Below are 16,753 nucleotides of genomic sequence, written 5' to 3'. Positions count from 1 at the left end.
TGCCAGTTTTCAAATTCTGATTTAGGAAGCACATTTTATCTTACACTCTATTCCTCATATTACACCTGCACTCCTACTGTAAGCCATGTAACATTAAAGAACATTACTTTTATCCACTATTTTCTATGTACAAACATGTTCAAAGTATTTTATCTTATGTATTAATTCAATAATTAATTAGCTTATATTCTATTTACAGAGACATAATTGTCCTAAAGAAAAACACAACAAAGCAAGAATTAAAATAAGATTCGTCAAACTCGAAAACATACTGCTGAGCTGTTACACCATGTAGCCCATTCACAAATGTGCCAAGCAAAGTAGCGTAATACTTACCATCAGTGAAAGTAGATATTCTCAATGACTTGTTGTCTATTAGAAGACTCTAAAACCCATGCTTATTTTTTCTCTTCCTTATCATGGAAATCCATTAGCATTATTTTTTTTGCTGAAAGTGTGGAATCTGGTTCAGATGTTTACAACTGAATGTTAACTGTTGTTTTGATTTTTGAAGTTGTCATGCATACTAACATTATTTGGTTCTTATGGTATGAAAGAAGCTATGCCAGAATAAATAAAATTAAAGGAAGGTTATATTTAAATATCAACTTTTATACTTATAATAGGCTTTAGTTTTCTGAGCAGTTTAAGGTTTATAGCAAACTTGTTTGAAAAGTACAGAGCCTGTGCTTTAGTTTTCTGAGCAGTCTGCAAATTGTCTGAGAAGTACAGAGCCTGGTTGGTTGCCCTACCCCACACAGGCACAACCTCCCTCCAGTATCAACATCCCATGCCAGAGTGATGCATTTGTTATGACTGATAAATTTTTATGGACACATTTATTTCCCAAAGCTGCTAATTTACATTAGAGTTCACTCTTGATGTTGTATATTCAGTGAATTTGAACAAACTCATAGTAGCCTGTACCCATTATTATACTGTCATATGAAATAGTCTTGCTGGCCTAAAAATTATGTGTGCTCCACTCTTCATTCTTCTTTCTCTAAGAAGAATATCAGTAAAAAAACCACTGATATTTTTACTCTCTCCATACCTTAGCCTTTTCTGGAATGCCAGATTGTTGGACTCATACAGTGTATAGCCTTTCCAGTTTGGCTTCTTTCACTTAATAATATACATATTTTATTAGTTAAAATAGGATTACCATATAACATTCAGTTTGTTTTAGATTGGGGAGTCTTTTTTGTTTTATTTATTTATTTTAAATGTTACTATTATTATTATACTTTTAAGTACTGAGGTACATGTACACAATGTTCAGGTTTGTTACACAGGTATACACATGTCATGGTTGTTTGCTGCATCCATCCCCCATCATCTACATTGGGCATAACCCTACACTTGTCCCCCACTCCCCGACAGGTCCCACTGTGTGATGTTCCCCTCCCTGTGTCCATGTGTTCTCATTGTTCAACACCCACTTAAAACTGAGAACATGCAGTGTTTGGTTTTCTGTTCTTGTGTCAGTCAGCTGCGAATGATGGTTTCCAGCTTCATCCATGTCCCTGCAAAGGACATGAACTCATCATTTTATGCACCATGGAATACTGCATAGTATTCCATGGTGTATATGTGCCACATTTTCTTTATCCAGTCTATCATTGATGGGTATTTGGGTTGGTTCCCAGTCTTTGCTATAGTGAACAGTGCCACAATAAACATACATGTGCATGCACCTTTATAGTAGAATAATCTATAATCCTTTGGGTATAGTCCCAGTAATGGGATTGCTGGGTCAAATGATGTTTCTAATTCTAGATCTTGGAGAAGTCACCACACTGTCTTTCACAATGGTTGAACTAATTTACACTCCCACCAACAGTGTAAAAGTGTTCCTATTTCTCCACATCCTCTCCAACATCTGTTGTCTCCTGATTTTTTAATGATTGCCATTCTAATGATGTGAGATGGTATCTCAGCGTGGTTTGATTTGCATTTCTCTGAAGACCAGTGATGAGGGAGCTGAGGAGTCTTGAACACAAATAGCTACAGAGGTTGACAGGTGGTACACAGGAGTGAAAACGGTTATACAGAGATTGTGGGAGGCTGGAGAAGTGGGCCTCCCTGACTTTTGTTGTCTGATTAGGTTTCCTCTCTGTCTTTTGATCATTCCTATTATCCATTAAGCTACTGAAGGACATCTTGGTGCTTACAGGCTTTGGCAAATATTTAAAAATCTGCTCTAAACATATACGTGCACACAATTGTATGTGGACATGAATTTTCAAGTCATTAAATAATGCAATTGTTGGTTTGTATGCTAAAGGAATATTTAGTTTTTAAGAAACTATTAAGTTGTCTTCCAAATTAGTACTTTTCTATATTCCTATCAGCAATGAATGATAGTTTCTGTTGCTTAATATCCTTGTCAGCACTTTTTTTTCAATATTTAGAATTTAGCCATTCTAATAAATGTGCAGTGGCACAGGTTGATTATCTCTTGCTTGAAGTCCTTGAAAGCAGAAATGTTTTAGGTTTTGGATTTTTTTACCTAAAATGCCCAGCTGCTATCTAAGTGTGTTAGTTTGTAATTTCCTAATGAAACGTGATCTGAAACATGTTTTCATGTTTGTTTGCCATCCGTATATCTGCCTTCTTGGAGTATGCAGATCATTTCCTCATTTAGTAACTGAGTTACATACTTTTTCTTTTAAAACATTATATATTTAATGTATACAATGTGCTATTTTGACGTACATCTAAATAGTGAAGTAATTACTAAGTTAAACAAAGTAACCTACACATTACCTTCCATAGTTTCGTCTTGTGTATTTGTGGTATGATAAGAGCACTTTAAATTTACTTCCTTAGCAAATTTTCAGTATAGGAATAATGCTGTACATTAGATCTCTAGATTTTTTCATCCCATGTAGCTGCAAGTTTCTATCCTTTTACCTGTTCTCTGATTTCCTCCCATTTCTGACCCTTGTAATCACCATTCTACTCTCTGATTCCATGCATTTTTATATAGATCTTTTATATGTATTTATATATATATATTTTACTCTGTTCCTATGTAATGTATTACATATGCCTGTACATAGATATAGATATTCTTTATACAGTAGTCTCCTGTTACTAATGGGAGATATGTTCCAAAACACCCAGAAAATGCATTAAAACTTGGATAGACCCCACCCTATCACCATGTTTTTCTCTATACAGTAACTGGCAGATAGCATCTTTAGTGCGAATATTCTGGTGAAAGGAATGATTCATGTCCTGGGTGGGACAAAAATAAGACAGTGTGAGATTTCATCATGCTACTCAGACAGATGCAAATTATAAAACCTATGAGACATTTATTTACATAATTTTTTATTTAATGTTTTTGGACCACAGTTGACTGAAGGTAACTGAAACTGGAGAACAAAACTGTGAATACAAAGGGACTTATGCATAGAGAAAATATGTAAAGAAATTATGGTGCATGCATCTCTCTCTCTCTCTCTCTCTCTCTCTCTCTCTCTCTCTCTGTCTTTATATATGTTCTATATACAAAGAGAAAATGTATCTATTTTATTTAGAGAGAATATATCTACATTTCTCACAGTTTATTTGTTCATCCATCTTAGAACACTTAGATTGTTTGCATATCTTGGCTATTGTGAATACTGCTTTAATTAACATGGAATTTTAAATAGCTCTAGAGGTGCTGATTTCATTTCTTTTGAGTATACACTCAGCAGAGGTATTACTAGATATTTGGGAATTCTATCTAATTTTTGAAGAACCTCATTGCTATTTTTCATAATGGCTATACCAATGTACAGCCCCACCAACAATGTACAAGCATTCTTTTTTCTATACATTCTTTCCACCACTTACCTTTTTTGGAGGGGGGATAATAACCATTCTAACAGATGTGATGTAATCAACACATTGTGGTTTTTATTTTCATTTCTTTGATGATTAAGGAAGTTAAGAAACTTTTTATATAGCTGTTAGCTATTTTTATGCTATCTTCAGAAAAAAAGTCTATTTAAGTCCTTTGCTCATTTTAAAATTGTGTTGTTTCTGTTTATTGTGTAAGTTGTGTAAGTTACTTTTTCTTATTAACCTCTTATCAGATATATGGTTCACAAATATATTATCTTATACCATAGAGATTTTTCTTTTTTTCAATTGTCGATTGCTTTCTTTTCTGTGCAAAATTATAACAGTTTGAGATAGTCCCACTTTAGTTTAGTTTTGCTTTTGTTGTCTGAGCTATTGGTATGATAAGCAATAAAATCTTGTGAAGGTCAAAATAGAGAAATTTTTAACCTGTGTTTATTTCTAGAAGTTTTATAGTAGCTATTTCAAAAATACAAGTAGAAAGAATACTCTCAAACTCATTTTATTAAGCGAGCATCACCCTGTTACCAAAGCCAGACAATGATGCCATAAGGAAAGAAAACTCCAAGCTAATACCTGTGATAAAACATTGATGCTAAACCTTCAATAAAATACTAGCAAACTAAATTCAACAACACATTAAAAACGTACATGCCATGACTAAATGAGACTGATTTCTGAGATGAAAGATTGGTTTAACATATGCAAATCAACATGATATATCACATTAATAGAATAAATGATAAAAATTACATAATTACCTCAAAAGATGCAAAAAAGCAATTGACAATCTTCAACATTCTTACAAGATAAAAATTACATACTAATACTACTGAAAATAATAATCAGACAAGAAAAGGAAATAAAAGATATCCAAATCAGAAAGAAAGAAGTAAAATTATCTCTGTTTGCAGATGATACCATCCTAAATTGGAAAACCCCTAAAGAGTACCCTCACACAAACAATTAGTTAGAATTAGTGGGTGAATTCAGTAAAATAGCACACTGATAATCATCTATTGGGAAAAAAGAAAGAAAATTATTCCACTTATGTTAGTATTCAAAAGAATAAACTACTTGGGATAAATTTTACTAAGGAGATAAAGGATTTGTCTATTGAAAACTTTAAGACATTAATAAAAGAAATTGAAAAATAAACAAATAAAAATATAATTCTTGTTTGTAGATATGAAGAATTATTATTCTTAAAATGTCCATGCAATCCAATGTGATATACAGATTTAACACAATCTGTACCAAAACTCCAATGAAATTTTTCACAGAAATAGAAAAAAAATTCTGAAATTCAAATGGAAACAAAAGACTTCCAGTAGTCAAAACAACTTTCAGAGAAAAAATAAAATTGGAGCCATCACACTTCCTGATCTCAAAATGTATTACAAAGCTCTAGTAATTAAAACAGTATGGCACCAGCAGAAAAACCAACACATATATGATAGAATAAAATCGACCAGAAATCAATCCAAGGATATATGGTCAAACAAGAAGACCAGCGAAAAGACACAATGGGGAAAGAATAGTCTCTTAAATAAATAGTTTTGGAAAAACTAGATATAAACATATAAAAGAAGAAAACTGGATCCTTATACCATGTATAAAAATCAACTCAAAACAAAATAAAGACCTAGACATAAGTGTTCTTCTTTTTCTTTTTTATTGTTGAGTTTTATGAGTTCCTTGTACATAGCCAGGTAATGTATTTTGCAAATTTTTTTTCTGTTTGTGACTTTTTTATTTTTGGTAGTATCTTTTGCACAACATAAGTTTTTTATTTTAAAGCAGTATAACTTATCAATTCTTTCTTTCACAGGTTGGGCCTTTGATATTGCATTTAAACAGTTGTTACCAAACCCATGTTCATTTAGATTTTCTCCTATCCTGTCTTCTAGAAGTTTTATAGTTTTGAATTTTATGTTTAGATCTATGAATCATTTTGAGTTAATTTGTGTTAAAGACATAATTTCTGTGTCTAGAATATTTTTTTCTTTCTTTTTGTAGGTATATGTCCAGTAGTTCCAGAACAATTTGTTAGAAAAGACAATCTTTGCTCCATTGTATTATTGCCTTGGTTCCTTTTTCAAAGATCAGTTGACTATATTTGTGTGGGTCTATTTCTAGGCTCTATATTGTGTTCCATTGATCTGTTTGTTTATTTCTTCACCAATACCACACTGCTTTGATTACTATAGTTTTGTATTCAATCTTTGTTTGTTGTTTTTTTTGTATGTTTGTTTGTCTTTGAGATGAGTCTTGCTCTGTCACCCAGGCTAGAGCACAGTGATGTGATCAATCTTGGCTCACTGTAAACTCCACCTCCTGGGTTTAAGGAATTCTCCTGCTTCAGCCTACTGAGTAGCTGAGACTACAGGCATTTACCACCATGCCCAGCTAACTTTTCTAGTTTTAGTAGAGAAAAAGTTTCACAGTGTTTTCCGGGCTGATCTAGAACCCTGACCTCAGGTGATCCCCCGACCTTGGCCTTCCGGAGGACCAGGATTACAGGCATGAGCCACTAGGTCTGGCCAGTTTTGCATTAAATCTTGAGGTCTATTAGTGTCAGTCCTTTGATTTGGTTCTGTTCTTTCAATATTGTGTTTGCTAGCCTTTTTTTTTAACCTTATCTTGCAATTTTTAGAATCAGTTTGCCTGTAACCACAAAATAATTTTGGGGATTGTGTTGCAAAAACTTGTATCTTGACAATGTTGAGATTTCCTATCTATAAACATGGAATATTTCTCCACTAATTTAACTCCTTGATTTGTTTCATCAGAGTTTTGTACTTTTATTTATATAGATCTTAAACCTATTTTACTAGGTTTATACCTAAGTATTTAATATTTGAGGCTGCTAATATAAATGGTATTGTGTTTTTATTTTTATTTTAAATTTCACTTCATCATTGCTGATATATGGAAAAGGAGTTGGCTTTTTATATTAATCTGTATCCTGCAACTTCATTACAGTTGCTTATTAGTTGTTACAGGAGCAGGACTGCATAGAGTTGTTTTCATTTCTCTGTCCAACAAAGTATCATCTGTAGTATTACTTGGTTGCTAATACTTATTTCTCTTCCAGAATTGCAACTGTCCTAGATACTTTATGATCTCTTGATATGTGCCATTTCTGAGACAGTGAAAAGGAATGATATGGATGGTCCTGTTAGAAATGAATAGATCTAATTGAAACTAATTACATCTGCTCAAGCACCAGTTAGTACCTCCCCTACACACAATATCACCAGACATTCACAGCACCTAGTTGAGTGTACTTCTATGCAACCATAGTCTATTGCCTTCCAATTTTTGTCCTCCAATTACAAGTTTTTTTTTAAAGTTGCAGTTCATGATTTTGAAGCTTTCCTTTAGCTGAGGTTTGTATGATATTCTGGCAAGCCCCAACACCTGTGAGAATGAAGTGTCAATGGCAGCCAACTTAATACACATTAATTTTGTTGACTCTGATGCTTAAGAATGCCTTCCACACCATGACAAGAGAACAGACCTTGACAATCATCATTTATTTCCTATCACATATTCAGTATAAACTCTGTGTTACTTCCATGTTAAGATTCTGTTTATATTCCTATTTTAGCTTCACTCAGTGATTTAACTTCAACTTTTATACTTGATCTGCTGATCAATAATGGGAAAAAAATCAAACCACCATGCAAATTTTTTACAGGACAAATTCATAGCCCTCAACAGACTATATGCCTCCAATGATTGCAAGAAATCCTTCTGAAGTTCAATTTTGTCACAGGTTGTGTTCCTTAGCAAGTAAATTCTGAGGTGGAAATTTGTATGCAGGAATATTATTAGAGAATGCTTTTAGAAACTAGAACTCTGAAGCAGGATTGAAGGAAGAAAGACATTGAACAATGAAACTTTGTTTCTATTTTATAGACTGGGGGCTTTGAAACAAAGGCCCCAGTCTATTTTATGGAGAGCTCTGGAACTGAAATAATCCTTTAGAACTGAGGGTTGAAAATAGAATATGAAATATTTATACTTTCATTGACATGACATTTTTTTGATCTTCTAATAAAAAACTTCTGTCTTCTTTTACTTTCTTAAAACCTAGCTTTACAATGATAAAGATGGGGCACTGTAGTCAGATACAAATTCTGACTACTTTCAACTATTTGTATAACATACAGAATTAGTTTATACCACTTGGATCAATTTTGTGATATTTAAAATTAAATAATAATTTAATTTTCAGATTATGGAATCCAAAATTGTCTGAGTGTGCCTAAATAATCATGGACAAAGTAAAATAAGGACATTGACTCTCCACAATGTAAAATTTGAGAGAAGAAAAGTAAGTAAATATATAAATAAAACAAGACTTAAGGTAGGTGCTGGATTCATGGCACTCAGTTGTTAAATTCCTTCTGCCTGAAACTTTCCCAATAAAATGTACATAAAAATGGTTCTAAACGTCTATTTTCAACATTTTTTTTTACAGAACTCTTGGGCAAAGGGATGATATAAACTAAAAAATACAGAATCAACTTCTTAGCCTGTTCTATGAACCACTACTGTATTCTTTGTCATGTGAGGTCATACTTACACACATGCACACCCCATGTCAGGAATTTCAAATCTTCCTAAAGCTCAAAGTTTAAATTTGTTTGTTTTTTCTCATCTTTAAAAGATATTGTGCCATTTTGTCACCTCCTGAAAAATAGCACTACAGCTTTCTCCTCACAGGTGAGAGATTTTATCTAGGTCATTCAGCTTTTATTGACTTCCATGTCTATTCTAGTAATTTATGACATGTTAAACCTGAGCTTTATTCTTGTAAGTGTGATGATATGTTTAAAAACGAAAGAAAAGTCATGTGTTAATTTTTGCATTTTAAGGACATCCCTACAATCTTTCGCTCTAGGATCTACTGCATAAAATACTTCTTTTCATTATTAATATTGTAAATCATTATTATTACCATGTTCTTCGACTACATTGTTTTTGGAGGATAAGGATTATAAGATAGCTTTTTATTTATTTATTGTTGGCAATTAACATAATATCTGGCACAGAACAGATGCAAAATAAATTCAGACGGAAACATATTTAATTGTGCTTTTTTTTAACCTGCTTCTACTTTATTTTTCTACTCCCACCTTTTTCTTCCACCAGTTCTTTTACAGGAGAAATACAACGTGCTATCTTGTAATCTTCTAAAAAATAATAGCACATCATAGCTTTGTAAACAATGGACTGAGAACTCTTTCCAGGGCATGGAGCATTTATTGACATTTAGGTCTAAATCAGTAAGTTATGATGGCCTTAAACCATTATATTTCTCCTGTGCTCACCCCTATTGTTTATCTGTCTTTGGTTTTCCTTTTTCTTTTCAAGGGGTTCTTTTATCATCACCTGACAGCATAGTTCAATGTATAGCACAGAGCAATTCCTTTAGTGCTGAGGTAACAGGAGTCTAATGACAATTATAAAAGAGAAGACTTAACACCTTTTAAAACATATGAGTTAGTGAAGTAAGAAACAAAAATAAGCATGAGTTCAATGAGATATTCTTGTACACAAATATCATCTAATGTATTAAAAAGTAAAATTGATTTTCTTCTGTCCATAAAAGGGATGATCATACAATCTAGTCTGTCTTGTGATTTTTCCAGACCGTATGTTAATTTCTCAAAATGTTTTATAGATTGTTGTAGAATTATTTGATTGATTTAACTTCCAAATCTTTTTCTTTCATCTCACATATAATTAATTATTTGATTTAGTTCCTCAGTGAAACAGTAGTATGTCAGAAGAATACAAAATGGTCTATCCAATGAAAAGGACATTAGGAATAAATGGTGCTTGTATCTTAACAGCACTGTGTCCCCCCTTTTCTTTTTGGCTAATACTTTGGCAAATACAAGTAGGCTATGCACATTCTTACCCATGAGAAGTTATTAAATCAATTAATATGTGAATAAATTTGAGCAGGAGACTGTACTGATGAATTTTTATATGTATTTTTTAGTTTTTTGGATGATCCTGTTTCTTTAAAAACCAAAATCCCACCCCACACACATAAAAACACAGAATCCCTACCCAACCCAGCACAGTGTAACAGGTTAGCCATTACCTTGGATTGAAAATCTAGCTTTCTTCCTGTTACACTCCTCTTTCTCTGCTTATTAAACTTGGCATTCTTTTCTAATAATTGGCATAAAAATGTTACTTCCTATAGAACAAGGCCTTCAGAGCATCATGGTATCCAGAGGAGAAAGTAACCTTAGGAGGAATGAGGGTAGAGAGTTGATTTCTTTAGATTAGAATACTTGTGGGTCAAACATACTAAGAACAGTAATCTAACCTCATACTTAGGTTTAAAATAAATAGGATGGTTTCTAGTACATTTGTATTTGAGAATACTAGTGATTGTTTTTCTGTGAGAAAGTAACACATTTCTTCACCTAAAGGGCCATCTCCTTAGGAAATGAAAATATATTTGAGGCTTTATCATTTAAGCCACTTTGACAGAAAACCCATTTTGGCAGTGACTCAAATACCAGATCCTATGTGCAATGCACACATTTTTTTTTTTCACCTAATATATGTGAAGCCTGATGCTGGAAGTAGGGCATATAAATATACACAAAAACATGTACTTCATCTGCTCTTGAAAAGCATGGAAATTGAAAATAAGGACAGAATAAGACTATAACAAATAATATAAAACAATATACAGCAGTATACAGATATTGATCTAAAGTGTTTTGGGAATTCAGAAGAGTACTAGCTGAATTCTGACTGAGGGAAAATATTAGATGGTGGCAGGGGGATTTGAGTCGTTATGAGAGGAGAAGATTTTATTGGAAAGTATGGATTTTAGGAGGATTAATATACTAGGGGAAAGGTCTTATGTAGGCTCCAAACACTGACTAGAGAGATGAAATGTGTATGTGAGGGATTTTGTTCAGTTTGATTAAAACTAAAATTCAGTGTGAAGATCTATAGCTATGGTTGTGTAAAGAGAGCTATGGAAAGATTTTTATCAGGTATGATATGAATTTATGGCATAGGCATTGAAACAGAAAATGTTACTAATTATGAAAGTAAGTAACTACAGTTAAATAGATTTTTTTGATGTATAAAAATTGAGAAAGAGACTATGACAAGTATTTACAACGATTTTAAGATTTTGACTTTATATATGCAATGCTAATTTTTAACTCTTACTTTATATTATGATTCAGTTCATTAATTTGCTGCAGGTTTGGGTCTACTGGCCAAGGCACTAAAAATCTTTGATGAGTTACTCTATTTGGCTTTATCATTTTCTTTGCATTTAAAGTAAAACGTTTTATATTTAATTAAGTCTAGCTTATTAATTCTTGTTTTCATCGATGTGCCTTTGGTGTCATTTTTGAAAAGTCATTGCCAGACCCAAGGTAATGTAGATTTTCTCCTTTGTTATTTTCTAAGTGTTTTATAGTTTTCAATTTCAATTTGGTTTGTGATATGTTTCTAGTTAATTTCTGTGATGGCTGTAAGACCTGGGTCTGGCTTCTTTTTTTTTAATTTGTATGGACGTCCAGTTGTTCCATTTGTACCATTTGTTAAAAAAAAACACAAAACAAAACAAAACAAAACTGTATTTATTCCATTGCATTACTTCTGTTACTTTGCCAAAGATCAGCTGATAACATTTTCATGAGTCATTTCTGGGCCTGATGTTCTGTTTCATTGAGCTATTTGCTTATTCTTTCACCAAAACCACACTTTCTGGATTACTCTAGCTTTGTATTAAATCTTGAATTAGATAGCATTCATCCTCCAACTTTTTCTCCTCCTTCAATATTATACTGGTGTTCTGGTCTTTTAGTCTCTACATAAGCTTTACAATACATTTGTGCTATCCACAAAATAACTTGCTAAGATTTTGATTGAGATTGGATTGAATATGTAGATCAAGCGGCAAAGAACTTACACTTTGGCAATATTGAATCTTTCTGACTGTGAACCTGGAATATGTTGCCATTTATTTAGTTTTGTAGTTTCTCTCATATATATCTTATATGTGTTTGCCAGATTCATACATAAGTATTTCATTTTTATAAGAGTTTATTTAAGTGGAATTATGTTTTTAACTTCAAATTTCACCTGTTCATTGTTGGAATACAGGAAAAATGATTGACAAAAACAAATCTTGTATCTTGCAACCTTGATTTAACTGATTATTGGTTCCAGATTCTTTACATAGATGATCATGCCATCTGCAAACAAAGAGTTTTATTTCTGTCTTTCCAATGAGTATACACTATTTCCCCTTTACATGTACTTTGCATTATTTGGACTTCCAATATGATGTCAAAAAGGAGTGGTTAAAGGGGACATCCTTGCCTTATCCTAATCATAGTAGGAAATCTAGTTTCTCCTTATTAAATATGATGACAGCTGTAGGTTTTTGGTAGATATTTTTTTCATGTTGAGGAACTTTCCCTCTCCTATTTTACTGAGAGTTTCTATTATGAATAGGTTTAGAATTACACCAAATCTTTTTTTATCTTTATTATCATGATCATGTGAATTTTCTTCTTTAGACTATTGATGTGATAAATTATTTCAACTGCTTTTTGAATGATGAGTCATATCTGAATAAATTCTACTTGTTTATAGTGTATAATACTTTGTATACATTATATTTGATTTGCTGATATTTTGTTAAGTATTTTTGCATGTATATTTGTGAGAAACATTAGTTAATAGTTTTCCTTTCTTTTAATGTTTTTTGTGAAGGTATCATAGAATGAGTTGGGAAATACTCCCTCTATTTCTGTCTACTGGAGGACATTGTAGACAAAAATTGATACCATATCTTCCTTAAATATTTGGTGGAATTTACCAGTGAACCCATCTGCATCTGTTGCATTCTGTTTTGGAAGGCTATTAATTGTCCATTTAATTTTTTAAATATGTATAGGTCTATTTAGAATGTGTATGTCTTTTTGTGGCATTTTGTTCTTTTAATGTATTGGTCAATTTTATCTAGGTTGTTAAATTAGTGGGCATAAGAGTTGTTCATAATATTAATTATCATTATAATACTTATGAGATCTGTAGTGATGACCGCTTTTGTTGCTGACATTAGAAATTCATGTCTTCTTTTCCTTCCTTGGCTATCTTGGCTAGAGCCTTACCTATTCATGATTATTACAAAGAACCACCTTTCAGTTTCATTGATTTTGTCTATAGTTTTCCTGTTTTTAATTTCTTTGAATTCTGCTCTAATTTTTATTTTTTTTTCTGTTTACTTTGGATTCATTTGATTTCAATGTTTGGCAAATTAATAAAATTCCAGTATAATCAATTGAAAAAATGAGTTGTTCATCTAAGCGCATGTATGTAGACAAACTAGTAATTTCAAGATGAATTAGTAAATACTATAATTTGTTACCAAACATTATATATACACATAAACAAACATAAAATAAGCCAGAGATAAGAAGAAAAGGAAAGAGAAGGCCAGGGGGAAATAAATGAATGAATTTTGTTTTTGAATAGCGTCATCTAAGAATAAGAGATTTTTAAGACAAAAGCTAGATTATCTGATGTAAGCATGGTATTTTGTTATAATGCTAGCCCTCATTCCTTTAAAAAATTATCTTCCTTCTTATTAATCTGCCCTCTGTTACATTATTGAGATTCATCTGAAGCTCTAAAATAATCAACATGAAGATGTCTCAAAATATTTATTAACTGTAATTCTACACAATGGTATTAATTAGTACAGTTTATTTAAAATATCTCTCTCAGTTCAATGGGACTAAGAATATTGAAATCAATTCTTTCAAATTCATTGTTGTTATAATCATAATTAGACATGGCAGCTCTCAGTTTAATCATGAGCTTCTTTGGGGACACACTGGCTTGCAGTCTTTCTTGATAAGCACTGTATAATTAATAGAAGTGGTTTATTGCCAACACTCTTTGGGAATTATTCACAAACATTCTAGTAAGGTGACTCTTACTAAAGAATAAAATTAAATATGACAATTACTTTGTTTTACTAATTGTTTTCTTGACTCTCAGAAAAGGAATTTAAATGAGTCTTTCATATCAATTTAACCAACATTTTTTGACTAACTACAGTTTGTGTAGAAATATTTTGGAGCACATGATAAGACAGAATGATTTTTCAGTCTCAAAGCCGTTAAGCATTTTGAGTAGAAGGCAGGCAAACAGAGCTGTGAAGAACTCCCTCAAATGTTAGAAAGCAATTGCCCATTATGCCCTTTAGAAATCTGAGATGGGGGGAAAAGCTCAGGGGCATCAGAAAAGACATATGGAAGTTGTGAGTGGATTCACGGAGATTATCCTTCAAAGGGACAGGATGTAATTGTATTTGTTGACTAAGTAATGAATAAGAAGAACATGGTGCCTTTTATTTGAAAAACTAAAATATGAATCTAGTTGTCTGAACAAATTTGATAATTAATTTTTTTTTATTGATCTTTATGGAGAAAGTTGCTCTATAATCTCCTCTAACTTATGAGTGTCATTGTTAACTGACATTTAGGACATTTTTCCCTTATGTGGCTAAAGGCTTTGCATTTCCAATACTGTAAAATTAATATTAACTACAAGCCTAATTACTATAACAATCATTGGATTAACTTATGAATTGGCATAGGTAAGCATAGCACACTTAACCATCTGACTGAGTCAGAAAGATATTTTAGTATAGAAGTCTAAGGGCTGTGGCTACAAAAGGCAGCCTGAGGCATCCTTGTTATGGAACTGTTCTGTATCTTCACTGCAGTGGTGGTTGCATGAATATACACATGTAAAACTGTGCAAAGAACAAAATGCACACTTACACAAAAAAGAAAAGAAAAGAAGTCTAAGGGCCACCTTAAAGTCTGTAATATCCTTATCCTGGCTTAAATGACATTGACATTCACAATATTTAATAAAATTGTTACTCTGGTGACCTTTCACATGAAGATGGTTGTGGCTTTTTGTAAATAATGCAATTAGATAATCTTATTTTTCAAATAATGCAATTATTTTCAATATTTAATAAAGTTATTTCTGTGGTGACCTTTCACATGAAGATGGTTGTAACAATTAGATAATCTAATTGCATTATTTACAAAAAGCATGCATTGAGAAAATAGTTCAAATTTCTTTGCTTATAGAGATAAACAGGGAATACCATTAATTGTTTAAAATAAAATGATTTCACATATTGAATACACTTCAATGTACTTGCAGTAGTCATAATATCAGCTGTGCTAACAAATACTTTAATTTATAATAAAATGTTCTACTTACAAAAATTCTGTATCAGTTCCAAAAATTGCATGGAGACACAAAATTATTCAGTTTTAAAATGAATGGATCAAACTTAAAGGGAAATGGACTGTATGGTAATTACTAGCATATTCATGGACAAAACTTCAAAAGCAGAATTTAACAAATATTGACTTTAGATGATTTTTTAAAAATAACAATGTTTATACTTTAATTTTTTATGATCCCTGCTTTTTCGTGCCTCAAAACATCCAAGGACTAGGGAAAGGAAAGTTCCGTTAATTACATGTAATTGCAAATTCAAATGGTTAACATCCCTGGGAGTCAAACTACCTGATTGTGTCTTGGAGAGAGAGACAACCTCCCCCATCTGAATTATTTGACTAATTTTACAACCACTCATTTCAAGGAAGGAAGATAATGGGGCTATTTTCTGTGAGTGACTTCATCACTTCACTCCCATTAAACTATTTCATAGCTTGGCAACAGTCCAGAAACCCAAGAGTAGGAATATTGACAAAACTCCTGGTGTGTGTAGAACTCTCTGGCTGCATTCAAACCTTTGGAATGCAATAAGACAGTATGTCAAGCATGTGGAAGAAAATGGTTTTGGGTTATCCAGCCACTCAGTATTGCTGTACTTCCCTGTTGTTGTGTGAGTGCAGAGTCATTTCAATTATATATCTAAAATATGCTGTCACTTGTGGCAGTAAAACCTGCAAGCTAAGGTAAAAGATTATAGTGGGTTTTGAAAGCCCTATTGTAATTATCACAGTTCTCAAAAATTAAAATAATGATAAATGTTTATCTTTGAAATAGGTGTTAAAATGACAGTGGCCTGCTTCTGGTGATGTGAAAAAAATCACCTACATCCTAAAAGAAAAATCTCCAGAAATACAATGATATACAACCCTTAAAAATTTTTAGCACTCAAATAATATGTCAGCTTCTTTAAGACTGATGTGAAGGTAATATATGGAAATATACAAAAAGATTAAATTTTACAGGCTGATGAGGGCACAAAAATATTATTCTCATCTTTTAAATAACTGTTACATCCAAGGATAAAAGCAATTGTATATTAACTGTATGTTTCTAGAATTCTTAGAATTGATTCCATTTATACAAATGTCCTTTCACGCAGTATTAAACATAATGTGGAAGGTCTGAAGAATAACCTATAAATTATTTTACTTGGACTCAGAATATAAGAATATATTCTGATATTTTTATATATTATCTATAGAATATGGGACAAATCACTGAATTTCTTTGAATATAATTTTTTATCTACCAAATAACAGAAATAATGAATACAGATATATCTAAATATTAATATCTATTTGGTCCAAATACATCAATCAGAAAACTAAAATAAAAAGAATTGATAAAATACTTGATCCAACTGTATGAATTTGAGAAACTCACCTGATATTCAACAACATGGATGTTTCAAAGTAAAAGCATGAAAACAGATTTACCATGAAACACTTAATTTAAAAAGTTCCTATATCAGCTGGGTAAACTGCAAAAATTTTTTCCTATTCTGTTGGTTGCCAATTCACTCTAATGGCTGTTTCTTTTGCCATGCAGATGC

The 16,753-nt window shown here is 32.0% G+C and overlaps 1 long non-coding RNA gene across 1 annotated transcript in view; it reads left to right on the top strand.

Annotated features, from left to right (window-relative positions):
* The window catches only part of LOC118144279 (uncharacterized), a 67,179-nt gene that overhangs the window by 14,437 nt on the left and 35,989 nt on the right, over nt 1-16,753 (top strand). The window contains exon 2 of the long non-coding RNA XR_004728919.3: nt 8,102-8,200. This is a non-coding gene — a long non-coding RNA (uncharacterized LOC118144279). The remainder of the gene's footprint in view (nt 1-8,101; nt 8,201-16,753) is intronic.

Source organism: Callithrix jacchus, chromosome 9 (assembly GCF_049354715.1).
Source record: "Callithrix jacchus isolate 240 chromosome 9, calJac240_pri, whole genome shotgun sequence".
Classification (NCBI taxonomy): Eukaryota; Metazoa; Chordata; class Mammalia; order Primates; family Cebidae; genus Callithrix; species Callithrix jacchus.
Note: the sequence above shows the minus strand (reverse complement) of the source record. Positions and strands in the feature narration are given on the sequence as shown.